Source organism: Macaca thibetana, chromosome 9 (genome assembly GCF_024542745.1).
Source record: "Macaca thibetana thibetana isolate TM-01 chromosome 9, ASM2454274v1, whole genome shotgun sequence".
Classification (NCBI taxonomy): Eukaryota; Metazoa; Chordata; class Mammalia; order Primates; family Cercopithecidae; genus Macaca; species Macaca thibetana.
Window position 1 is genome coordinate 14,129,170 of NC_065586.1, and position 27,093 is coordinate 14,156,262.

General features: G+C 44.7%; 3 protein-coding genes across 3 annotated transcripts in view; 1 reads left to right on the forward strand and 2 right to left on the reverse strand.

The window, feature by feature from the left end:
* Positions 1 to 27,093, reverse strand: part of PHYH (phytanoyl-CoA 2-hydroxylase) — a 1,057,918-nt gene that overhangs the window by 926,352 nt on the left and 104,473 nt on the right. The window lies entirely within an intron of this gene.
* FRMD4A (FERM domain containing 4A) overlaps positions 1 to 27,093 on the reverse strand; it is a 695,352-nt gene that overhangs the window by 554,800 nt on the left and 113,459 nt on the right. The gene's annotated exons all lie outside the window — the stretch shown is intronic.
* The window catches only part of HSPA14 (heat shock protein family A (Hsp70) member 14), a 691,631-nt gene that overhangs the window by 21,666 nt on the left and 642,872 nt on the right, over positions 1 to 27,093 (forward strand). The window lies entirely within an intron of this gene.

Genomic DNA, 27,093 nt, shown 5'->3' on the forward strand with positions numbered 1-27,093 from the left:
GTTTTTACACAAGAAAAAAATAATAATTTTTATATTTTTATAATTTTTAAGCAAAAATAAGGTTCGAACCAAAACGACACTTTCTATGTAATTCTTAGGTATGGATAAACATGGACGCCTATGTGGTTGTATAAAACTCTATTACAACAGAGTCTAAAGTGTACTTTATGTTGTTTGATGTTGGATTAGAAATGCCATTCTTAATGTAAATTGCTAGCCCATAGAAATCATTCAATAAATGTTAACTAGTATTGGGATTACTAGTGTTAACTGTGATTGCTTGAATCCAAATATAAAGCGCTAGTCAATTCATTCCCATCTTTATGTCTAGTCCTAGTTCTCTAAATGGTTTGGGCTAAAGTTCTTACCCTGGGGAGGAATGACAGAGAAGGGAGGTCAAGGCCAGGCAGGGGAAGGCAGGCAACCCTGTCTAGGGTCCATCCAATCTCAATAGTCTCTGAGGCCAATCTCCATGAATTTGAAACCAACGAATTGGGTGAATTCTAGAATTGCTATCACTGTTCTCAAAACCCCTGCCAGCCTGAAGACCCAGAACCATCCCGATGGATAATTAAGCCAGTTCAGAAAGCTGCCACCAGGGGGCGCGACAACAAGGCTGGGACCAGCAAGCAGCTCAACCCAGAAACTCCCTGGTGTGGTACCTCACTTGTTGAATTCATTAACCTCACAATAAGGGAAACCCACATTTTATACAATTTTATACAGGCAAGTCTGGACCCCATTTATTGTGTGACAGCCAGGGGACCCACGTGATAACTTTTAAGGGCAAAAGGAGACCCTATGAATAATAATGTTGGTGTATAAGACATAAAACAAAATTGTTCAGGACAAGCAGGATATACGATCACTCTAGTTTATTTTTATTTTTATTTTTTACTTTTTGAGATGGAGTCTAACTCGTGGTGCGATCTCAGCTCACTGCAATCTCCTCCCGTGTTCAAGCAATTCTCCTGCCTCAGCCTCCTGAGTAGCTGGGGTTACAGGCGTCCGCCATCATGCCCAGCTAATTTTTGTATTTTTAGTAGATATGGGGTTTCATTACATTGACTAAGCTGGTCTCGAACTGCTGACTTCAAGTGATCCGCCCACCTCCGCCTCTCAAAGTGCTGGGATTACAGGCGTGAGCCACCATGCCTGGCCAGGATCGCTCTAGTTATGACAAAATCCACTGTCCTATTAAATGATTATTTTATTCAATTGTATTGCCTGGCAACTGTTCTACATGTAAGCATACATGTAAACTTTGGCACTCAAAATGCCAACTTCACACTAGTGCCTAGACATTTGTCCATAATTATTAAATCCTAGAAAATGAGCACATCATGTATGTAATCCTTGAAAAATAAATCCCACAGCCATTTCCACAAGACATAATAGTCCACTTATTCATCACTGACCGTGTGTCTCACCAGCCCTAACTGCTTGCCTGGAGTTTCTGCTCTGGCTCTTTGGTGAGCTGGGAGTCTGCAGGACAAACTTGGCCAATGTGGTCCTTTCCAAGGCTCATCCTCCATCCAGCAAAGCACATCCTACTAGGAAACAAGCCTGCAGTTTCCCGGGCTGCCCAGACCTTCAAACTATTCTCCCAGAGCATACGAGTTGAGATGGCAGCACGAATCAAAGCAATCGATACCAGTGGGGGGTAGCTGCTCGGGCTCATAGATCATTTATTTGGGGTTGTCAGATATAACTAAGGAACAGATCTCCTCAAGGACTGCATTTCTTGTGTGAGCACAGGGTCTTGGAAGGAGAGTGATGGGGGTGTTCCCGTCCACGTGACCTCACTGGGACGTCAGGCTGGAGAGACCTGGGATGTTGAGGCAACTGCCATGCAACTGCTACCAGGCGGCGGTGCGTGGTTCTTGGCCAGGCAGAATGGAAACAAGGTCTACTGAAGGGGCCTAGGCAATTTCATGCAGGGGGAAACAAAGGCAGAGGAAATGTCCAGGGGGCCAGGAGGCTGCATCCCAGGGAAAGTGAGAGCTTTGAGGAGCAAGCCTATTTCACAGGGGCCTTGTCTGATTCCCTGGGTCCTTGAGTTTTGCAGTTTGTTTCCTCCCATTTCCTCCTTACTCTCTTTTCTGATTTTGCCCTCATTGTCCTCTTATCACAGATATGTTTTGTTGAATAAATCAGTATTTCAGTATTACTTTGGGATCTCATTGACATCACATGTACTGATTACCTTGGATTTGTCTCTTCCTGCATCCACGGTGCATTACCTTGTAGCTTTCCTACAACATTCCAGCTCTGCATCTAGAGAGAACTGGCTGAGTTAAATTCCAACTCCGCAATTTTATGAGCTGTGAGATTGCTCTAAGTCTCAGTTTTCTCATCTATAAAATCTGAAGATGACAATAGCATTTGCCTTACAGAGCTGTTGTGAGGTTTAAATGAAACACTACATTCAAAGTACTTAATAGAGGGCTTGTCATTCATTCTTTAAATGCTTAGTACATGATAATTATTATTATTTATGGTTACATCTAAGCTGTTTGTTTCTATCTTACCTTTCCATGTTTTCTCTGATCTTAAAATTAATTATCTTTTCTTATCCCATCAATTTTCCTTTCTTATCCAAAAAGCAAATTAATTCAGTTTTACTGGTTTTATAGTTTTACTGGTTGGTTTTAAATTATTTTATGTTGTTTACATTTCATTTTAAAAAGTTTTAATCTCATTTGCTTTCTAGCTATCATTTTAATGCTTCTTTGGTACTTATTCTTTACCATTTTGCATTAATTCTACTGCTTGATTTTTAAGTGTCTTATTTTATTATTATTTTTTGAGACAGAGTCTCACTCTGTCACCCAGGCTGGAGTGCAGTGGCGTGATCTCGACTCACTGCCTCACTGCAGTCTCCACCTCCTGGTCTCAAGCGAGTCTCCTGTCTCAGCCTCCCAAATAGCTGAGATTACAGGCACCCACCACCACGCCTGGCTAATTTTTGTATTTTTAGTAGAGACAGGGTTTTGCCATGTTGGCCAGGCTGGTCTCAAACTCCTGACCTCAGGTGATCTACCTGCCTTGGCCTCCCAAAGTGCTGGAAGTACAGGTGTGAGCCACTATGCCTGTTATTTTAGATATTTATCTTTTATTTCTTTTAATTTCTAAATTGAAATTTGTCTCATCACAATATTTAGTTTTAATCTTAATTTTTCATTATGTTTTATATTGATGTGAATAAAAGATATTAATTTTGACATAATATGTACTTTGTTATTTCCCCTACCTTTAAGGAAGACATGAATAATTTTAAAAGTTTTACTAAAATTTTACAAATTATATTTTTGTTGACAAATAATTGTATATTATATATTTACGGGACACATGTGATATTTCAGTATGTGTTTACATTATGCAATGATTACATCAAGCTTAACACATCCATCACCTTACTTATTTATTCACTAGTTTGGTTTTTAATTTTTTTGGAGACAGGGTCTTGCTTTGTTGCCCAGGCTGGAGTGCAGTGCAGTGGTGCAATCACAGCTCACTGCAGCCATGAACTCCTGGGCTCAAGTGATCCTCCTGCCTCAGCCTCCCACAGCGTTGGGATTACATGCGTAAGCCACTGTGCCAGGCCTTATATTTTTGTGTTGAAAATATTTAAAATCTGCTTTGACACAACTTTTACTGATGGGGATGGACTCAGGGTTGGAAGATTAGCACTGATAGCTTAATATCATTTCTTTTTTTTTTTTTTTTTTTTTAAGACAGACTCTCACTCTGTTGCCCAGGCTGGAGTGCAGTGGTACAATCTCAGCTCACTGCAACCTCTGCCTCCCAGGTTCAAGTGATTCTCCCACCTCTGTTTCCAGAGTAGCTGGGATTACAGGCACCCCCACCTCGCCAGGCTAATTTTTGTATTTTTAGTAGAGATGGGGTTTCACCATGTTGGCCGGGCTGGTTTCAAACTCCTGACTTCAGTTGATATCATTTTGTAAAGGAAAGAGAGCTATAGACAGGGATGTGGAGAAGAGACACTAAGGGAGAGAAGTTCAATGGGAGTTTATTTTGCAGGGAAGGGAATCATAAAACGCTGAGCACTGTGCAGGGTAAGCAGCCTCCTCAGCCTCCTCTCTGGAACCTCCATATAATCTGCGTCGTTCACTGTCCCAGTGGCAAACTATGGCTCTTGCTTTTCAAATCAGCCCTTGCGGGCGCTTCTTTCTAGTGCTTGGACTGAGCTTACAGGAAAGCGTGGCTCCAGCGTCTCTTCTAGGTTCTGCCGGCAGGGGGCGCGGGAGGGAGACTGCAAGGCTGGAGGGCTCATGTATTCCAGTTTACCTCCTGTTCAGTCCCCATGAAGCCATTCTGGCTGCTCCTACCTGCCAGGAGCGTTTCATTCCAGCAATGCCAGCTGCAGGAACAGCTGAATCCAGCTTGCAGTTTTTCCAGTGCTGGCAGAGCCAGCTTCATCGTACTTCCTTGGACACCAGCCGTAGCTGCCAGAGCCCTTTCCTCAGAGCTCAGTGTCCAGCCCGGCAGACCCCTCCTCTCAGCTCAGAGATACCAGCACCTGACAACAGCCCCGACCCCAGAGGTCTGAGTTACAGCTCACCGGGCTCTTCCTCCAAGCTTCTCCCTTTTGAAAATTCCAGCTCTCCTCTTGCTCGCCAGTCCTTGGAGTAGCTGCTTCCTGCAACAGCGGCCTCTTTGATTTCCTACCGCCCTTCTCTTTGCCTTTCAAGTTACCTAGTTAGCAATGATTTATATCAAATTCTCCTGGTTAGAATAACGGGTGTGGGTTCCATCTCCTAACTGGATCCTGACTGATATGCTTACGAATGCCTGAAAAGTGGATTCTCTTCTGGGGGCATTGCAAAGAGAACTCCTAAGTATTGCTCCAGGAATAACTTGGGGGAAAATAATACGGGCTCCCTTCTCACAAAAACACAGCTATGTCTGAGTTGTACTAATATTGCCTTCCATCTCCCATTTGCTTTAGTTTCTGCTTTATAATTTATTTTTCATAATGTCCAGCAAAAAACGTGTGGTCTGAGAGGAGAGAACCCCCCTCTCCAAACTGAGAAAGCTGTTGCTCTTGGCTTCAGCTGTTGCCAAACCCATCCTTCAAAATGCCTCTCTGAGAAACCAGGGAGACCTATGGTTGGTGCTTCTCTGGAGCTGTGGCCCTCTTTGGACACGTAGCAAATGACTCTATTGCAGGGGGCTGCTTCCTGGCCGATCACATAAACCATTTCATAAGTGATGACCTTCGTGTCTTTAAAATTCACGTGGAGGCCAGGCGTGGTGGCTTATGCCTGTAATCCCAGAACTTTGGGAGGCTGAGGTGGGCGGATCACAAGGTCAGGAGTTTGAGACCAGCCTGGCCAACATGGTGAAACCCCGTTCCTACTAAAAAACAAACAAACAAACATACAAAATTAGCTGGGCATAGTGGTGTGTGCACCTGTAATCCCAGCTACTCAGGAGGCTAAGGCAGGAAAATTGCTTGACCCCGGGACGGGGAGGTTGCAGTGAGCCGAGATCGTGCCGCTGTACTCCAACCTGGGCGACAGAGCAAGAATCCGTCTCAAAAATAAATAAATAAATAAATAAATAAATAAATAAATAAAACAAAACAAAATTCACGTGCAGAGCCATTGGATTCTGGCAAACCAAATCAGGGGTGTGCTGCAAGACAGCGGCAGGCAGGAGCGCAGAGCCAGGCAGAAGCCTTCGTGTCTGTGCCCCGGCCTGACTTTGTGATGACACAGAAGGTGATGATGTCCCCTCAGATGGAAAAAGACACAGGAAAGCCTCTTTGGAGGGTCTGAATAGAAATAGTTGTCCTCATCTCAAACACCTGGTTAGTTTATTTATTTATTTATTTACTTATTTATTTATATTTGAGATGGAGTCTCGCTCTGTTGCCCAGGCTGGAGTGCAGTGGCACTATCTTGGCTCACTGCAACCTGCGCCTCCTGGGTTCAAGCGATTCTCCTGCCTCAACCTCCCGAGTACTGGGATTACAGGCAAGCAACACCACCCCCGGCTAATTTTTGTATTTTTAGTAGAGATGACGTTTCACCATATCGGCCAGGCTGGTCTCGAACTCCTGACCTCAAGTGATCCACCTGCCTCGACCTCCCAAAGTGCTGGGATTACAGGCGTGAGCCACTGCAACTGGCCACACCTGGTTTTGACTTTGGGGTCACTATACGTCTTATAACTGGATGTTCTCTCTTTGCCGTGGCTGCTGAATATTTTAGTTTTTTGAAACAAGATCTCTCTCTGTCACCCAGGCTGGAGTGCAGTGGTGCAATCATGGCTGAATGCAGCCTTGACCTCCCAGGCTCAAGTGATCCTCACACTTTAGCCTCCCCAGTAGCTGGGACTATAAGGCAGGCACCACCATGCCCGGCTAATTTTTGTATTTTTCCTAGAGACAGGGTTTTTCCATGTTGCCTAGGGTGGTCTCCAATTCCTGGGCTCAAGTGGTCCGCCTGCCTCGGCCTTCCAAAGTGCTGAGATTACAGGTGTGAGCCACCGTGTCTGGCCACATGCTGAATATTTTAGACTCAAGTTTATGTCTGACGCTTCCGGGGCTGTGTAGAAATCTGGTGGTAAACTACACATTTACTATCCTTTTGTCTCTGTTTCTTCACTTTTTTAATTTAGATTTTTATTGCAGCATATATAGATTTTTAAAATAAATAATCAGTCTTCGAATGTTTGACGTGACCTAGAAGAACTGACTACAACATCATTTTCCCGTTTTCCATCTCAACATTTGGTAGAGATGGACTCCCCCCAAGTGAGCCGAATTTACATCGCTGTTTTGCTGTGGTTAATGTAGAAGGTTTTTGCAATATCATACACATGACAGGGCACATCCAATAAACATTAGACTGAAGATAACACTAGATTCCATAAAGTATCGAGACACTAGAAAGCAGGCGGTGATGATGGTAGTTAATTAACAATAACAATGTCAAGTGTCTGGCTTTTGCCCTTCTCTAATAAACATAAAGAACACATATTAACTCGGCTGAATGTGTTCTTGTTTTCTTATACTGCTCATTATTTGGGTTTTGAATCAGTAAGCGCTTTCCACGGGGGTCACCTTGTTTGTCATTTTGTCATTTGGCTGTGTCCTATCGTCATTAGAGGTTCCTGCAATTTCCCCTTTCTCCCATTTCTGCATTTATTGGGAGAATTATGCTAATGGGGAAGTTCTCTCCTGACTTGCTATCTGATTAGAACTTCCCTTGACTTTTAAAATGCTCCTCCTCGAAAAGCATTCATTTGAGTTGTGTCTAAAGTTATTCCAACTGTCCTGAGGTATTATCTCAGCCAGTCGTTCTTCCTCTGGAGCAGGATCTCAGCCAGTCGTTCTTCCTCCGAAGCAGTGTCTATTTGTCTATCGTAGTTTGACCCACAGTTCCTAACAAATTGTCAGTCACAACAGCCCAGGAACATCTCTGAAGGGCTTTCATTGAAATCACAGAAGTTCTTTAGTTCTTCACTTCATTAGTAGGCATTAGAAAAACTAGTCAACTTTCTTATTTAATCAGGTGCCTGTTGCTTTGAAAAAGTACTGAACAGAAGAAAGGAGAGACTCACTTAGATATCACTATAGGCTGGGTGTGGTGGCTCATGCCTGTAATCCTAACACTTTGGGAGGCCGAGGTGGGAGCATTGCTTGAGCCCAGGAGTTCAAGACCAGCCTGGGCAACATGGCAAAACCCTGTCTCTACAAAAAAAATACAAAAATTAGCCAGACGTGATGGTGCATGCCTGTAATCCCAGCTACTCGGGAAGCTGAAGTAGGAGAATCACTGAGCCCAGGGAGGTTCAGCCTGCACCGAATTGTGATCAGCCATTGTATTCCAGCCCAAATGACAGTGAGACTCAGTCAAAAAAAAAAAAAAATCACTATATCATCCATAACTAATCATTAATTAGGATAACTAAGTTTTACCTAAGAGTGAAAATTCCTAGCAAACTAAATTATCACACGTCAAGGTGAATTGCCATAGTCAGGGTTCATTCCTTTTCTCGGAACTACGAAATGAATGGATACAGACCCACTTCAGCAAGGAATATGAAAGGTAAACAGCACGTGGGGCCCTTAGCTGCCTTTTGCAGGACCCTCTCTTTTTCTTTCTAAAGTTGCAATTCATTTATTTCTCTAGGTGGGCACATCACGGAAACTGTCATACCTAATCGGAGCCTGGAGAGACGGATGCAAGCATCCCGCTCACATCTGCATAGCAGGAAGGAGCAGAGAGAAATCGAGAAGATTAAGCAGAGAGCTTTCATACCCGAGATAACCCAGCTGTGTGCAAAATCAAGCCTATTGAACGTGAAAGCACTGCACCACCAAAATAACTGCTTTAACCAGGAAGGAGAAGAACCAATGCCCCAACACAGCCCAGAGAGCCACACAGACACAAGTTGCATTTCAAAGTCACTGCTGTTGTCCCCACCCTGAGTGTCTCTGCCTTAACCCTTCCTTCCCAAAGTTCTGCTTGATCATCTTTTTTTTTTTCTTTACTTCTTTGAGACGATGTAAACCAAAATCTTACCTAAAAACAAGATTTGGGCTTTTGACAACGTTAACCATAAGGAAAAAAAATCTATTTTTTTGTAATCTCAGGTGACTAAGTTAAAAGTTAATTCGAATAAAACAAAATGTAACATTTAAGTACTTAGTGGTACTAGCCACGTTTCAACCACTCAATCGCCGCATGTGGCTGGTGGCTACTGAATTGGCCAGCACGGATGCAGAACGTGTCCATCATCATAGAAAGTTCTGTAGGCCATGGGAGGATTACAGAACTCAGCTTCAAGTATGCACGTCAAGTTCTGACGCTGATAGGATGCCTAACCAGCTTCCCGACTGACCTTCTGACATTACTGTAAATGTGAACTAAGAAACCAGGATTCCCCGGGGTGACTCAGGTTATGTAGAAAGTATGGGCCAGGTGCAGGGGCTCATGCCTGTCATCTCAGCACTTTGGGAGGCCGAGGTGGGTGGATCACTTGAGGCCAGGAGTTCGAGACCAGCATGATCAACATGGTGGATCCCTGTCTCTACAAAATAATACAAAAATTAGCCGGCTGTGGTGGCGGGTGCCTGTAGTCCCAGCTACTCGGGAGGCTGAGGTGAGAGAGTCACTTGAACCTGAGAGGTGGTGGCTGCAGTGAGGTGAGGTTGTGCCACTGCACTTTAGCCTGGGCAACAGAGCGAAACTCTGTCTCAAAAAAAAAAAAACAAAAAACAAAAAAACGGGGGGGTAATTATGTTTACTCTTTTTTTTTTTTTTTTTTTTTTTGAGACGGAGTCTTGCTCTGTCACCCAGGCTGGAGTGCAGTGGCCGGATCTCAGCTCACTGCAAGCTCCGCCTCAGCCTCCTGAGTAGCTGGGACTACAGGCGCCTGCCACCTCGCCTGGCTAGTTTTTTTTGTATTTTTTAGTAAAGACGGGGTTTCACCGTGTTAGCCGGGATCGTCTCTCGATCTCCTGGCCTCGTGATCCGCCCGTCTCGGCCTCCCAAAGTGCTGGGATTACAGGCTTGAGCCACCGCGCCCGGCCATTATGTTTACTTTTGCAGGCCTCCAGGCCTCTGCTTGATTTGGGATGTAAAAGGAGACTTATCTGCCTAACCTTTAACGTAGCCTCTCAAGGTCGCCTTCTTATCATGGTATGAGCCTCATTTCTTGAGACTCTTATTTCTTTCCAGGGTTTATGGCATATTCTGGAGGGAGAGGATTCAGACAGAAAGGCTGGCTGTCTGCTAGTTTCCCCATGGGCCAGCCCCCTTGTCAGGGACCAGTCTACCTCTCTACGTGATGGACAGCGTGTCCCACCACTGGTAATAGAAACCCAGCAATTGATTGGTCAGTAGGTTATTTTCAAGCTCAATATTCAGAATAATCTAACAGACGCCACATAATCACAAGGACACACAAGGTTCTCATAACCCTCTCAACACAAGGCGTACGTTTCTTCTTGCCATCCCAGCAACAAACTGACAACCCAGTCAGCACTTAAGTCAGGGGAAAAATTAATTAAAAGAAGAATCTACCACCTATAGGTTAAAACAAAAAAACCGCTATTGCAGCTGTCTTCTTCATGCCAGAGGCCTGGGGTTTGAATTTTAATATCTTCATCTACTTTCTGTTCTGTGGTTCCTTTTATTCTTTATTTCTTGTCACTATCTCTTATTTGTAGACACAAATGTTCCATATTAACACGCTATTTCAAAACCTAATCTTTAAAAAGAGAAACAAAGACTGGGCTCAATGGCTCGTGTCTGTAATCCCAACACTTTGGGAGGCCGAGGCAGGAGGATCACTTGAGGTCAGGAGTTAGTGACCAGCCTGGGCAACATGGCGAAATCCCGTTTCTACTAAAAAAAAATACAAAAAAAATTAGCTGGGCGTGGTGGCGCGCTCCCGTAATCCCAGCTACTTGGGAGGCTGAGGCTCGAGAATCACTTGAACCTGGGAATCAGAGGTTGCAGTGAGCCGAGATCGCGCCACTGCACTCCAGCAGCCTGGGTGGTGACAGAGTGAGATTCTATTTCCAAAAAAAAAAAAAAAAAGAGAGAGAAACAAAATATATTTTTAATCACATAAAATCTTACAGGTGAGATCCACAGTCTCATGCCCCACTGATTAGAATGCAAAATGGTACAATACCTCTGGAAGTAATCTCATCCAGACCAATCAGTGACTTTAAAATAATTTGTAACCTTGGCCCTAATACCTCTACTATTAGGGAACTGGCCTACGAAGACTTCTGCCCAGTGATGGTCACCATTATTATGTTAGCATTAATATTTATAATGCTAACAAGCTGAAGAGAAGACCTGAAATATTCCAAAGAGGGAAATGGTTAGATAAACCATTTTATCTTGGTTTTCCACAAAAAACCAAGATATTTGTGGAATACTCTGGAATGTCATACAAACATTCCAGGTCATGTTTTAGAAGAACAATTAATACTACAAAAGATGCTCATATTATTATGTTAAGTGTCTACATCAGCGGTCCCCAATCTTTTTGGCACCAGGGACTGGTTTCATGGAAGACAATTTTTCCACGGATGGGGGTGGGGTGATGGTTTCGGGATGATTCAAGCACATTACATTTATTGTGCACTTAATTTCTGTTATCATTACATTGTAATATATAATGAAATAATTCTACAACTCACCATCATGTAGAATCAGCAGAGCCCTGAGCTTGTTCCCTGCAACTAGGCAGTCCCATCCGGGGGTGATGGGAGACAGTGACAGATCATCAGGCATTGGACTCTCGTAAGGAGCGTGCACCCTAGATCCCTGGCACGCACAGTTCACAGTAGGGTTCTTGCTCCTATGAGAATCTAATGCCACCGCTGATCTGACGGGAGGCGGAGCTTAGGTGGTGATATGAGTGATAGGAAGTGGCTATAAATACAGGTGAAGCTTTGCTTGCTCACCCACCACTCACCTCCTGCTGTGAGACCCAGGGGGCCTGGGGACCCCCTGGTCTACAGCACAATATAACCCTCTATATAAAATGTGATTTCAGCTCAGGCCCCAGTCTTTTTGTCTGTAAAATGCTGTTAATTACATTGTCCTTCCCCTTTTAAGGTTTTCTGTAAGAGTTAAAGAAAATACACCTCATCAATTGAAGGCTCACCACTGGTAGGACAGCTATAAATGTCAGCTATCATCCTATGTAACAACACACACATACACACACACACACGGAGGGAGAGAGAAGGAAGATTAGGAAGCAACACACAATGTATTAGTAGGCAGTGGGGTTACTAGTGCTTTTTATATTCTTTTTTATTTCCCTCTTTATACTGTTTACATTTTCAGTGTTATACAATAAGCATTTATTACTTCTGTAATCAGAAGAAGGCAGTTTAAACCTCACCTCAATATAATAAAACAAAATTGTTGGCTGGGTGCAGTGGCTCACACCTGTAATCCTAACACTTTGGGAGGCTGAGGCCAGTAGATCACTTGAAATTAGGAGTTCAAGACCAGGGCAACATAGTGAGATTTCATCTCTACAAAAAATGCAACTTAGCCAGGCATGGTGGTGTGCACCTGTTCTCCCAGCTACTTGAGAGGCTGAGGTGAAGGATGGCCTGAGCCAAGTAGGTGGAGGTTGTAGTGAGCTGTGATCACACCACTGGACTCCAGCCTGAGCAACAGAGCCAGATGCAGTCTCAAAACAAACAAATGAACAAACAAACAAAACCAAGCAGAAAACAAAAACCAAAGTTATTGCTTAAATCCTACATGCTGCCTTGAAGCTACTGTAGGCCAGAGTTCTGGATGTAACTGCTGAGGGATAAAGTGTGTAGTTCAGGGTGTCCATGGCTCTGGGCTCCCCAGGTCTCTGGGGAGGGCTGTCCCCTCCGTCACAGAAAATGTCATTAGCACAATCACCCACTCCCAGCCTTACTCGTATGCTCTCGTTATCTACCGCGTGGATGCTGCAGGGGGTGACATCCTAGTTAGTCCCAAGAGCCAGTCTGCCCAAAGCTCACTCTAGCAAGCCCTGCCTTGGGGAAGGAGGAGGGGACTCTGCGAACCTCCTACCTGGGCTGAAGGAAGGCCACTAGCTCCCGCACCCCTCCCAACCTCAGCTCTCTGTGCTCCTGGTAGACCACCCACCCCCTGCCTACAGGCTTGGAATGTCAAGGCCATGATGACCTCTGGCCTCCCCTGAACCCAGAGCTTTCCCTTTACAAGGGAGGGGAGACTGAGACCTGGAACAGGGCTAAGAAAGGCACGGTTTGGGACTCTGTCCTCTTCTCATGCACCTGTACCTGTCCCATGCCTGGTTCCCATTCCCGGATACTTGGAAGATCCATATTGATGAAACAGTAAAGGTTGATGGGCACTGAAAGGCCACTAAGTTGCTCCCTGAACATTTTCCCCTCCCAAACTCTCCTGTGGTCGTCAGTATTTAACAGCAACCTCTTGACAGTCTGGAGGGGTGAGCTTCTCATGGAAGGCCCGTGGTAGGGAGGCTGTGGGAGAGGTCAGGCCCTGTGTACCTCCCCACCATCTGCAAATGGTTCCATTTCCAAGGCCACAATAAATGCAGGGTTGAAGGATTCATCCTGGAATCCTTCCTTTCCTCTTCCTTACTTTCCTTGCCTTGTGGCCTCATCACTCCAGTCTCTGCTGCCATCTTCACATGGCCTCCTCCTCTGTGTGTCCCTCCTGACACTTTTCTTCTCCTGACACTTGATAATCTTGTCAAGTTATTTGACAAAATAATTGCATTTCTGGGTGCCTCTATCCATGCTGGCATTTTAACACTCCTGTGGCGGATTGCACAGGCTCCCTCCAAAGATGTCTACCTGGGACTTGTGAAAGTGCTGTTATTTGGAAAAATAAATCTATACACGCAATTAAATCCAGCACCTCAAGATGAGATAATCTTGGATTAGGGTGGGCCATAAATCCAATGACAAGAGTCCTCATAAAGAAAGTATCATGGTACGCATGGTGGCTCAGGCCTGTAATCCTGGCACTTTGGGAGGCCAAGTGGGGAGGATCATTTGAGCCCAGGAGTTTGAGACCCACCTGGGCAACATGGCAGGACCCAATCTCTCCAAAATATATTAAAAGTAGGCCAGACATGGTGGCTCATGCCTGTAATCCCAGCACTTCGGGAGGCCGAGACAGGCGGATCATGAGGTCAGGAGATCGAGACCATCCTGGCTAACACAATGAAACCCCGTCTCTACTAAAAATACAAAAAATTAGCCAGGTGTGGTGGTGGGCACCTGTAGTCCCAGCTACTCAGGAGGCTGAGGCAGGAGAACGGTGTGAACCTGGGAGGTGGAGCTTGCAGTGAGCCGAGATCGTGCCACTGCACTCCAGCCTGGGCAACAGAGTGAGACTCCATCTCAAAAAAAAAAAAAAAAAAAGCTGGACATGGTGGTACATGCCTGCAGTCCCAGCTAATCCCAGGAGACTGAGGTGACAGGGCCACTTGAGCCTGGGAGGTCACAGCTGCAGTGAGCTGTGATCATGCCATTGCCCTCCAACCTGGGTGACAGAGTGAGACCCTGTCTCAAAAGAAGAGGGTCAGGAGAGACACACAGAGGAGGAGGCCATGTGAAGATGGAAGCAGAGATTGGAGTGATGAGGCCACAAGGCAAGGAGAGTGAGGAAGAGGGAAGGAAGGATTCCAGGAGGAACCAAGCCTGCAGGCATCTCAATTTCAACTTCTGGACTTCAGAAAAGTGAGAGAAGAAATTTCCATTGTTTGAAGCCACCAAGCTTGTGATACTTTGTGCCAGCCTGCTATAGCCTGAATGATTGTATCTCCCCAAAATTATTACATTGAAATCCTAACTCCCAAAGTGATGGAATTAGGCGATAAGGCCTTTGGAAACTGATTAGTCCTATTGTGAAATAGGCCTAAGGGAAGTCTTTTGCTCGTTTCACCATGTGAGGATGGAGTGACAAGGTACCATCTATGAACCAGAAAGTGAGCCCCAGGCACCAAATCTGTTGGCGCCTTGGTCTTGGACTTCCCAGCCCCAGAACTGGGAGACATTCCTGCTCTTTATAGGCTACTTAGCTTATGGTGTTTTGTTGCAGCAGCCCAAACAGACTAAGATGTAACAAACTAATATAACCCCTGAATTCCAGAGGTCCTTGAATGAGGTCGCTGAACATACACTCTGCAATGTCCTGGCTACTTATATTTGCTCAAACTCAACCACACAGCATGCTTCAGTATCATTTACTGAGCGCCTATTATGTGCCAACCAGGAGTAGGTGCTAAAGATCACAGATGGATAAGTCAGGGTCCTGGCCCCTAAGGAGTCAGTCGTATGCATCTCCAATAGCCCCACCGTATCATGTGGGACTTGACTGTGGATTTCCGTTTTTGTTTGTTGTTGTTTGTTTGTTTGTTTTTGAGACAGAGTCTTGCTCTGTCGCCCATGCTGGAGTGCAGTGGTGAGATCTTGGCTCACTGCAACCTCTGTCTCCTGGGTTCATGTGATTCTTCTGCCTCAGCCCACCAAGTAGCTGGCAGGTGCACGCCACCATGCCCGGCTAGCTTTTTGTAATTTTAGTACAGATGGTGTTTCATCATATTGGCCAGGCTGGTCTCAAACTCCTGACCTTGTGATCTGCCTGCATTGGCTTCCCAAAGTGCTGGGATTACAGGTGTGAGCCACTGCGCCCAGGCAGATATTCATTTTTTAAGGAAGTGTTATCATATGGGGGAAGGAAAATGAAATTTTTAGTTTAGAAGAACTAGGTTCCTATCCCCCCATCTCACTTTTCCGGCATAACAGTACTAGTCAAATAAATTAATGTATAATGTTTGAGAATATAAGCAACATTATTAGCTAATTTTTTTGAGAGCTTACACTGTATTTGATCTATTCTAAGCATGCCAATCACTTAATCGTCTCAAAAACCCTGTGTGGCAGGTACTGTCATAAACCCCAGTGAACAGGTAGGAGAAAACTGAAGCTTGGAAAAGTGAGACTGCTTGCTCAGCGTTCCTGATTCAGTGAGAGGCAGATCCTGGGTTTGAAGTCATGTGGGTCTGGTTTGAGGGCCTAAGCTTTGAATTACTGTGTTCCACAATAGCCCCTTAAGGCACCCATCACTATTGCATGGACCAGAAGACAGAGGTTCAGGTACTTCTACAGAGCTGCCTTAGGAATCAAACCATATCATGCATGCTGTCTGTCAAGAGCCAGTTCCTGTTTCTCTTAAATCCTATCCTCCTTTCTCCTGCCATGATAAGATCTTTAGGGTCACAGATTGTATTCTACTTATCTTGTGCTCTCCTCCAGCTTAGCCTGCTATCCCAGACAGAGCAAATGACAATTGTGTGTCTACCACAGGCCAGGCTGGATCATGATGTATTTCAACGTTCCAAAGTCCTTGAAGTGTTTGACGCTGGCAACTAACAGTTAAGTAAGAATCACAAGAATGATTCCAATTAGTGTGAAAAACTGTCATGCATTATAGCACATTATAAATCCATTTCCTAATGGAAGTTGCAGAGGGGCTGCCATGAGAGAGATTTAAGTTTGAAGGGCTTAAAAGCCCGACTATCTCTTGGTGATGCCTCAGCGCTGGGGAAGGGGCTGCCTGGTGTTTCTCTCTGTGATGGAGACCTGTGTGGTGCAATGAAGCAGCACTGAGCTCCAAGATGATGCCTGGGGTACAGATAGGTATCCCCTGTGATGCTTCCAGCAGTAAGTCTTTGTTGGGGCTGCAGAAAAAGTGCCCCAGGATAGCTCCAAATTGCATCTCCTCTCCCAGGGAGAGGAGGTGAGCTGCGCCCTTCTACCCAGCACCACACCCCTCATCTTCCCTATGGGATCCCCACTAACAAAGGGCTGCCTGCAGCCACCACCGATATCCAGTGGCACTGAGGACTGCCGGAGCAGCATGGGAGGAGATGCTTTGGGAGAATATGAATGACAAGAAGTGGCACATCACTAGCCTTGGCCTGCTTAGACCTTTTGTTTCTAGGGAGAGGTGGGACAGCTCCCATTATCCTTTCAGTTTCATCTAAATGACCTCCACCCCACCCCCGCCTTGTCAGAGGACAAAGGGGTGGGTCAGATGTCTGCTCTGAGCTCCTAGCATCCAGGGATCTCATTTCCCTCTTAATGGAAAAGCAGATCGACTCTCCCGATACTGAATAAAACTCCTTAGTCTCTGTGATGTCTGCTGCCAGCTCAGCTCTCCCGCTCTAGATGCTGGATACCAGGAAAGAAAACCAATATACATACAGTAGATCCTTAATGTGCATGAAGATGTCTTGAAACCAGAGTAGGAAACCAGGAGGATGACTGGTACTTGTTGTGGGCAATAAGTGAGTTTTTAGAGAAGGGATTTCAAACTTTGAAAACTGTAACTGCCTTCATGCCTTTGGAATGAACTGCTTAGCACCTGCGGTGGCTGGGCAGGAGATGCTGGGATGGTTTACTTAGGAATGCATTTTTCACGATGGTCCAGGTACGTGTTTGCTGTATCTTTTTTCTCTCTGCCTTTAACCCTGCTGCCATGAAGAAGAAAGTGGAGTAGATTTCCCCCAAGGCTGTGAAGTCCTCAGAGGAGTCACTTACAGCAAACCACATGCTGGGTCCAGAAATCTAGGGTGGGTCAGATGCAGTGGCTCATGCCTGTAATCCCAGCACTTTGGGAGGCTGAGGCAGGAGCATCTTTTGAGGCCAGGAGTTTGAGACCAGCCATGGCAACATAGCAAGATCCCATCTTTAAAAAAAATTTAAAAATTAGCCAGGTGTCACCACACCTGGTATGTGCTTGTAGTCCCAGCTACTTAGGAGGCTGAGGCAGGAGGATTGGTTGAGCCTGGGAATTGGAGGCTGCAGTGAGCTAGGATTGTGCCACCACACTCCAGCCTGAGTGACAGAGAAAGACCCTGTCTCTAAATAAATAAATAAATAAATAAATAAATAAATAAATAAATATAGGGTACATCAGAACCCTCATGGTTGAAATGATGAGTATTTATTTCACATGTACCATGGACCAGGTACTCTGGTGATTGCTCTAAAAGCATGATCTTGTTTAATTTTCTTAACAGCCCTGTGAGGTAGGTGCTGCTATTATTTTTGCGCTCAGAGAGGGTAAGTAGCTTGTCTGAGGCCACACAGTCAGTCATCAGTAAAGCCAGTATTCAAGTTCTGGTCCAGAACTTTACCACCACCAAAGATTCTCAAAGTGACCAGTCCCGATGGGACTAGATCATCCTTCAGGTTGCCCCGGGCTAGGATGGTCTGCACAAACAATAGGAGAGTCAGAGGGAGGTAGAGCATGGCAGCATGCCAGCCCATCATGTTCTCTGTCTGTATAAATCCCACCCTGGATTGGAGAGTCTCCCCACTAGGGGTGGTGATATGGTTTGGCTGTATCCCACCCAAATCTCATCTTGAATTGTAGCTTCCATAATCCCCAGTGTTGCAGGAGGGACTTGAAGAGAAGTAATTGAATCATGGGGGTGGTTTCCCCCATAAAGTTCTCATGGTAGTGAATAAGTCTCCTGAGATATGATGGTTTTATAAGGGGAAACCCCTTTTGCTTGGGTTTCATTCTCTCTTATCTGCCCCCATGTAAGACGTGCCTTTCACTTTCTGCCCTGCTGTTCTCGTGATAGTAAGTCAGTCTCATGAGATCTGATGGTTTTATAAAGGGCAGTTCCCTTGCACAAGCTCTCTTGCCAGCCGCCATGTAAGACAAGACTTTGCTCTTCCTTCGCCTTCTGCCATGACTGTGAGGCCTCCCCAGCCATGTGGAACTGTGAGTCCATTAAACCTCTTCTTCTTTTTCAATGACCTAGTCTCAGGCATTTCTTCATAGCAATCTGGAAATGGACTAATACAGGTGGTCCTCAGAGTCCTTGGAAATGACACCTCCTAGAGATGGACAGAGCCCAGCCTGCAGAACTCTACCTGGAGGCCCTGAACGCAGATCTTCAAACCTCAACCCACATCCCATGTCTGGGCAGTCATGCTACATGAAGTCCCAGGCTGGGAGTTGGTTGACATTGGATCTAGCTTTGACTCTGCCACATATGAGCTGAACGACCTTAGACAAGTAACTTAACCTCTCTGAACCTCAGTTTTCTCTCTGGAAAATAAAGGAGTAAGTTTAAAGTTCTGGCTAGATCTAATGTCCTATAACCTGTCTCATTTGAACCCAAAATATTTATACCTTAGTACTTAATACACATTATCTTGTACAACATTATTATTTCCATAGATCTCTATTTCTATCATATTTTTCTAAAAATTATGAATTTTTCTTATGTAAAAACTCTAGATCCTCAGTTAATGCTTACTGAGTTTTGAATGTTTATAGTCCTGTTTTCCACAGATAATCTTGTGTTTGATATATTCCCCATGTGCCTAGAAGTCTACCATCATGGACCCTCATGGGTAGAACAAAAATTGTAGCGTTCTATGAAATATAGAAAGGAAGGAAGGCAACTGTGATTTTTTTTTTTTTGAGACGGAGTCTTGCTCTGTTGCCCATGCTGGAGTGCAGTGGCACGATCTCGGTTCACTGCAAGCTCTGCCTCCTGGGTTCGCACCATTCTCCTGCCTCAGACTCCCAAGTAACTGGGACTACAGGCACCCACCACCACCATGCCTGGTTAATTTTTTTTTTTTTTTTTTTTTTTTTTTTTTTTGTATTTTTTAGTGGAGACAGGGTTTCACCATGTTAACCAGGATGGTCTCGATCTCCTGACCTCCTGATCCGCCCACGTTGGTCTCCCAAAATGCTGGGATTACAGGCATGAGCCACTGCGCCCAGCTGCCAACTGTGATTTTTAAAAACCTGCTTTGTATTGTACCTACATGTAAACAAAGAACTATCTACATAATAGCCTGCATACTAATGTACACTTTAACATCATAATCTGTAGGAATGAATTGCACCAATAAATCTAACAGGCATGGACCAAAAAGAAACATTGTTCCAGTTTTTTTTGCAACTTATTATTGAGGCTGAATTAGAGAAAGCATGATGAACTGGGTCACTTAATCAGATTAGATTTAAGATAAAACAGATACAGTTTTACAATGCCAACAGCTGGACTATTGACATGGCGTGAGAGTAGTCAGTTAAGTTGGGAAAAGGTAGATACCATCAACTAGAGGAGCCATTGTCTGCAAAAAGCCATTGTCTTAACGAAAAAGCCGTGGAAAATAAATATATTCCAGTGGCTCCAAAGTTATTTTAAATTCCATGTGTACAGTTCAGCGAAAAACAAGCCGAGCCTTAAAATAATGAAAGCCATCAATATGTACCACTCGAGTTTGAAAGGACCCAATATTTCTCACTCATAAAAAATGAAATAATGTGTGCAATTTGGTTTCTTTGCCATCTGCTACTTGAATTGCAAGGTATTGTTAAAAAGTTAATTGAACACCCAAATATAATTATTAGGACTATAGCATGCCTAATCTTTGCCAAAGCATTCAAGAATGGCTTCCTTTTTTACTGTAATTTTAAACTTCATAAACTAAAATAACAAAAGTAATTTTATACTTTGCAGGCTCTCCCTCTTTTAGAGCAAAAGACCATTAAGGAAGCAGGGGGAAAAGCAAATTTAATAAAAATGTGTGTAATGACACAATTCCCCAGAGAATACGGTGGCAAGGTGTTCAGCTGTTTCTCCCACTCATTTTGAAAGCTTTTCTTAGAGGTTCTATTTGAGGATCCTGGAGGAAGCCTAGAGAGAATAGTGCCGGCATATGAGCGAAGGTCTACATTAACTAATCAGTCAGTAAACTCACCAAGTTTAACCCAAGAATGAGGAAAGCCTACCGTGAAATTAACTATTTTACACTTTTTAAGAACTTTGTCATGGGAGTCTCAGTTGCTACCGTCCTTACTTCGTAGCTGCCCCTGCATGTCGAATGGGAAATAATCTTTACTATCCTGCTCAGGTCCTTCGATTTTCTTCTTGGAAGGAATGAAAAATAACAACAACATTTTGTTTTCCTCTTGAAAATCCTGTGAGCTGAGATTGCAATCTCCATGGGGGAAACAAGTTCAACTACACGTTCTGAAGTGACACCTAAGGTCACGTTGTGCTGCTTTTGGATGGGAACTCTATGTCTGGATGTTCGAAACCCCACCAGCTGTGATTATTCCAAAATTCCCTCCCGGGGTCTGAGATTTACTGAATAAATGTGACTCACCCCATCCTCACCATTCCTGATTGAACTGACTTCCAACCTACTCAAACTCAGTTCCATTTTCTCTCCTCTCTAAGCAATATTTGAGGGCTTCTTCTTGGTTTCTTTGTATTTTCAAGGTAAATTAACAGGAATCACATTTGCACTTCCAATAGTTACAGGAGCTGTATTTGCTCAAAAGTGGAAGAGAAGGCCGGGCACAATGACTCATGCTTGTAATCCCAGTACTTTGCGAGGCTGAGGAGGGTGAATTACTTGAGCTCAGGAGTTCAAGACCAGCCTGACCAACATGGTGACACCCTGTCTCTAAAAATAAAGACAATTTAAAAAATGTTTTTAAAAGTGGAAGAGACTTGATTTTGTCTGAAATATCCTTGGTCACCGGAAAAGCCTATGTCTTCAAAAGAGGATGCAAATTGCCAGTCTTGTCCAAGCCACCCCTTCGCCAGCAAGTCCTTCTCCTTGATTTTCAGACTCACAAGACAGGAACCACATCGTTAAACTCTTTGTCTCCAGAACCTCTCTTTGTTGTTCTCCTTTTCCCTACTTCCCATGCTTCCTCTAGTTTTCTGACGTATATTTCCTAGGTGTCTATCACGTGCCTGAAACATGACTGTGTAGGCAAGGAGGGTCTCCACCAGGATAATGATCCTTCATTTCTACTCTCTTCTTTTGCAGTCTATATCTAGACACTTCCCAATTCCACAATGATTCGCTTTGTTTACGTTGGTCTGAAATGCAATTGAGGATTTTCCTAAATATTATACACACTGATCCCGAGGACAAGGGAACATGCTGGGAAGTCCTCCTGACAGCTGGTCACCGAACAGGGGGGCATGGCCTCCGTGGGACTGACTCAAGGTCACCTTCACTTCTCTGTCACTATCCTTGATTCAGATATCTTTTTAGTTTAAACATTTTACTGTACAGAATATTTCCAAATAAATATGCACATTCACCCAGAGATAATTTTAAATGATGTCAAATAAAATCGTCCCAAACATCAATCCCTAGGGGAGCCCGTGATTTCTACGTTGGACCACTGAAATCGTTTGGCCGTGTCCCCACCCAAATCTCATCTTGAATTGTAGCTCCCATAATTCCCACATGTTGAGGAAGGGACCTGGTGGGAGATGATTGAATCATGGGCACGGTTTCCCCCATGCTGTTTTCAAGGTAGTAAGTCGCACGAGATGTGATGGTTTTATAAGGGAAACCTCTTTCATTTGGGTTTCACTCTCCCTTGTCTGCTGCCATGAAAGATGTGCCTTTCACCTTCCACCATGATTGTGAGGCCTCCCCCGCAGTGTGGAACTGTGAGTCCACTAAACCTCTTTTTCTTTATAAATTACCCAGTCCTGGTTATGTCTTTATCAGCAGCATGAAAACAGACGAATTCAACCACCCAGCAGGGTCAGGAGGTGGTGGCCTAGTCAAAGGGCATCGGGGCTGAAATCCAGCCGGCTCTCTGCAACCTAGGCCCTGGCTCCCAGACAGGTCTCTTTCCACTGATAGTGAAGACCACCTTTTGAAAATTCTCACACAGGTGCTGTGTCGGCTGACAGGGTCTCCACCAAGACAGTGATCGTTTATTTCTACTCTCTCTCTCTCTTTTCTTTTTGGCTTTGAGACAGAGTCTCGTTCTGTCATCCAGGATGGAGTGCAGTAGTGTGATCTCAGCTCACTGCCACCTTCACCTCCTGGGTTCAAGTGATCCTCGTAGCCTCAGCCTCCCAAGTAGCTGGGATTACAGGCATGCACCACCATGCCTGGCTAGTTTTTGTATTTTTAGTAGAGATGGGGTTTCATCATGTTGGCCAGGCTGGTCTCGAACTCCTGACCTCAAGTGATCCGCCTGCCTGGGCCTCCCAAAGTGCTGGGGTTACAGGCGTGAGCCACGGTGCCCAGCCTATTTCTACTCTGTTCTTTTGCAATATATATCCAGATACTTCCCAATTCTACCAGGATTCAGTTTGTTTCAATTGGTATGAAATGCAGTTGAAGATCTTCCTGAAGATTATACACAATGATCTCCTTCTTACCCATATGCCCATTCACACCAGCAGAGAATGTAACTGAGAAATTGGACTAACTTGTTCTTTTATCCAGTGGGTGTAGTTGTTTAAATGTTCATTCTCTGCCACAGATTAGAACTCAAAACAGCTGAGGTATCTTCCTTCGGATTAACCCTTTAGCTTTCAGTCATAGTTACATGGAAATCATCATAACCCCTTACATTTGTATAAGATTTTACAGTTTATGAAGTTCTTTGTATTTACAGTCTCATGTCATTTCATGTGATTCGCTTAAATTGCAGGAGGTCACAGGGCTGGATTAAGGTGTGTCTTAGCTGCTGGGCGCAGTGTCTCATGCCTGTAATCCCAGCACTTTGGGAGGCCCAGGTCAGGGGAGTGCCTGCGGTCAGGTCCCTCCCACAACATGTGGGAATTATGGGAGCTATAAGATCAGATTTGGGTGAGGACACAGAGCCAGACTATATCATTCCACCCCGACCCCTCCGAAATGAGCCTGGCCAACATGGTGAAACTCTATCTCTACTAAAAATGCAAAAATTAGGAGGGTGTGGTGGCAGACGCCTGTAATCTCAGCTATTTTGGAGGCTGAGGCAGAATTGCTTGAACCTGGGAGGCAGAGGTTGCAGTGAGCCAAGATTGCACAATTGCACTCCAGCCTGGGTGACAAGAGTGAGACTTTGTCTCAAAAAAAAAAAAAAAAGATGTGTTTTAGCTATACACTTGCTAATCACAGTAAGAAGGGGATAAGAGGAGGGGCTAGGAACATAGGAAGTAACAGGAAGGCAAGGGAGAGGGATACCTGTGAGAAAGCCAGATACACAAGGCTCTTTAGTTTGACAAAGAGAGAGAGAGAAATACAACAAAGACATCTCAAAAGCCAGTGCTTCCAGTTTGTTTTGCATTGTCTGAGCACTAGGGTGGGTTCCCTTTGTGACCACAGGCATCTTGAGTCTCAGGATCCCTGTCTTAATGGACAACCATTCTTCTCTGTTGGAGGACACCCATTGTGCCCCCTCTGCCCAATGCTTTTAATAAGGGCCTGGGTATCCTGGAACCTATGTCAGGACTGACATGTGAAATTAGGTAATCCACAACCTCCCACAAATATTCACTGAGCACCTACTTTGTGCCAGCACATTCTGATACCACCATAAATTTGCAAAGTAATATAACTCTTCCTATTCACAAATGAGGGACCCTTGCTTGGAGATGGCCAGACAGCTCTCTGAGGTCATGGTACAAGGTGGAAGCTGACCTCAAATTCCATCACCTCTGAGGCTGCAAACCTTTGCATTTTCTACTGAGTCACAGTGCTCGGCATCATCCTGACTGTTCCCAAGAACTGTTTCTTTTGTCAAGACATGAGAGTACACAGAGACAGCTGAGCCCCATGGAACACCTTCAGAGAAGGGACTGGGGAACTTCAGAAGTGCCCAGGGCAAACTGGGAGGCTGCCTGTGTGCATCCTCAGTCCAGACTCATTTAGGGAACATCGTCTGCTGGCGGGGAGGAGAAATGACATTTTTGGTCAAGACTTGATTTTTTTCAGATGTTTAATCACAAGCGATGCTAGTCCTGCCTGAAACCCTGAATTACTTGCTATTGAGAGTGATGAAAGTACATTTCCCCCTAATTCAAGAGAAGAGAAGAGGGTGGAGATTCCTAGAATGTATGTTTCCCTAGGTTTTGCGAATGGCGTCTAGAGCCTATCTGTGAAATGACAAAGCCGTTTTCACGCCAGGTGTCTAGTGTCCATGATGACCACGTGGTCCTGACAATTCTGGGTCTGGGTTGTCCTCTGCTGTCATCCCAGAACTTACGTTCTAGTGATTAGCATCCATTTGCCCTTGCCCTTCTAAATGACAAACCCGTTCAGCACTAATGAACTGCAACACATAATTGTACTCAAAGGGGCCCCCAAACACCAAGTCAGTGGTCAGTGTGAGTCACCACCACCAAGTCAAGCCTCAAAGTGCCTTCTTTATATGGCCCCACTTTGGGAAACAACTCTGGCTTTATTTGGTGGCAATATTACTAATTTGTCATTCTCATTCAAAAATAAAATTGGCTGTCAACATAAACTCCTTTAAGCACTTTGTGGTCAGAGCAGGTGAGTTTCACTTTTAGGGAGGTGATGTTCACCATTAGTCAACACCCTCCATGCCCCAAAGGGGGTGCCAGGATAACTCTATCTCTATCCCCTGCCTTCAGGCCAATAATTGGATTTTTTGTATGTGGGTTCTCCTACGTGAAATTCTTTACATTGCCATACTCTCTGAAATCCCACCGATAAGAGGAAATTCACATATCTTGAAAGCCTTCTGATTCTGCAGTAAGTGACTCTTCATTTCATTGACCTCAGTGCAGTAGTGGGAGTGTCAGAGACCACAGTCATTCAACAGAGGACCAGCAGAGGTGGGGTGCCTGCATGGAGGCTTGGCAGCCCTGGCATGCAAGAGGCAACCAGAGGAGTTAGCTGAGTTGCCTGTGTGTGTGTGTGTGTGTGTGTGTGTGTGTGTGTGTGTACTGGAGGCTCCCAGAGCTCAGAGGCAGGTGGTACCAGGGAGCAGGAACTCTATTGTATTGATTGGAGTGAAGGGCAGAACCCTACCATATTGGCTGGATTGAGGAGCGGGGACCCTACCATATTGGCTGGATTGAGGAGCAGGAACTCTACCATAATAATCTGGATCAAGGAGCAGGAACCCTGCTGTATTGGCTGGATTGAGGAGCAAAGAGATTGAGGAAAGACTTCCTGAATAAACCGGAGAACATGCAGCAAATGGTGGCAAGACTTGGGCACAGGAGAAGCAAGGTGTAAACTCAGGTTCCTCCTTCATAGGGTGGAGCAGAAGCAAGATGATCTGATGCTGCAGGGGCTGCCCTACTGCCCTGAGGCCCCTTAACTTTTCTTACCTGGATCAGCACAGTTGCCAGAGCTTAGTTCCAGGCTTGCTGTCCACAGGTCAGGGATAACTGCTCCATCTGTGGAGGGCAGAGAGACTTTGGGGAAGGGAGCCAAGGGGAGAGCTTTGGTGGAGATGGAGCCTAATTGCATAGCCTGGAGAACCAAGGAAAAGGAAGCCTGGGAGTTATACCAAACACAGGCTCTCTTATCCCAGTGTGATACGGCCAACCCTGAATGGTGTGATCTGGAGAGAGGAATCGCAAAACTAAATTGCGATTTAGTCTTTTTTTGTCTTTTTCAAAACTAAATTGGTTTGCTCTAGCCCTAATATCATTACTTTTAATCTTAGGGAAAAGTCTGACTATATCTGTATTTCTTAATCCGCAGACTGCTTATGTCGACGATTTTTTTTTTTTTTTTTTTTTTTTTTTTTTTTGAGACGCGGTCTTGCTCTGTTGCCCAGGTTGGAGTGCAGTGGTGTGATCACAGCTAACTCCAGCCTCCAACTCCTGGGCTCAAGTGATCCTCCCACCTCTGCCTCCCAAGTAGCTGGAACACAGTACCATGCCAGATATTTTCGTTTGTTTGCAGAGACGGGGTCTCAGTGCCCAGGCTGATCTCAAACTCCTGGGCTTAAGCAATCCTCCTGCCTCACCCTCCCAAAGTGCTGGGGTTACAGATGGGAGCCAGTGTCCGGCTAGTGATTTTGTTTCTGAGGCCGTGTGTGTTATTGAAGGGGCTGCGGCTGAATATTGGATAGTGAGGCCGCAGTTTGTTTTTCTGGATAACAGGCTTAAAAATGATTGCTGCTTCTCAGGAAGGTAGGTAATTACTTCTTGTAGGTTTTGCTGTCCCTGTCTTTTTAAAGGGAAAAAATGATTGTTCATTTGCCCACTACCACATACATGCCATATGTGTCCAATGTCTCAATTTTAGTTCATCAGTGAAGTATGAAATTATTTTAAAATGACATATCTTTCGATATTCAAATGAGACTCAATCTGGCATGGAAAATTACATGATGTTAATTATTCTTTGTGCATATAAATCAGCTGTGAAATCACTTGAAACTCCTGTGTGTTTGGGTTCTTTATCAACAGGGCCGAATAATTATCAACAAACCTCAGTGAGCCCCACTTGGCAAAAGGTCTCTTTATTCAATGTGAGTGCAGCTTTGAACGTGGAAGCAGAGGTACTTTCTAGCATGTGAAATGCGTAGCCAAACTTGGCCCCTGCGGAGCGTACCTGAAAAAGGTAAGTGGTGTCTATCCAGTTGCCTAATAATCAGAATCATCTTTGGAGAGCAGAAGATGTGAGAAACTTGACTTGATTTGAGTGAGAGAGAGAGAGAAATAGAGAAACCAGGCCATCTGTAACAGCAGATATTCTAAATCAAGAGTAGGAACAGATACTTAGAAATTAGAAGCTACATCGTATAA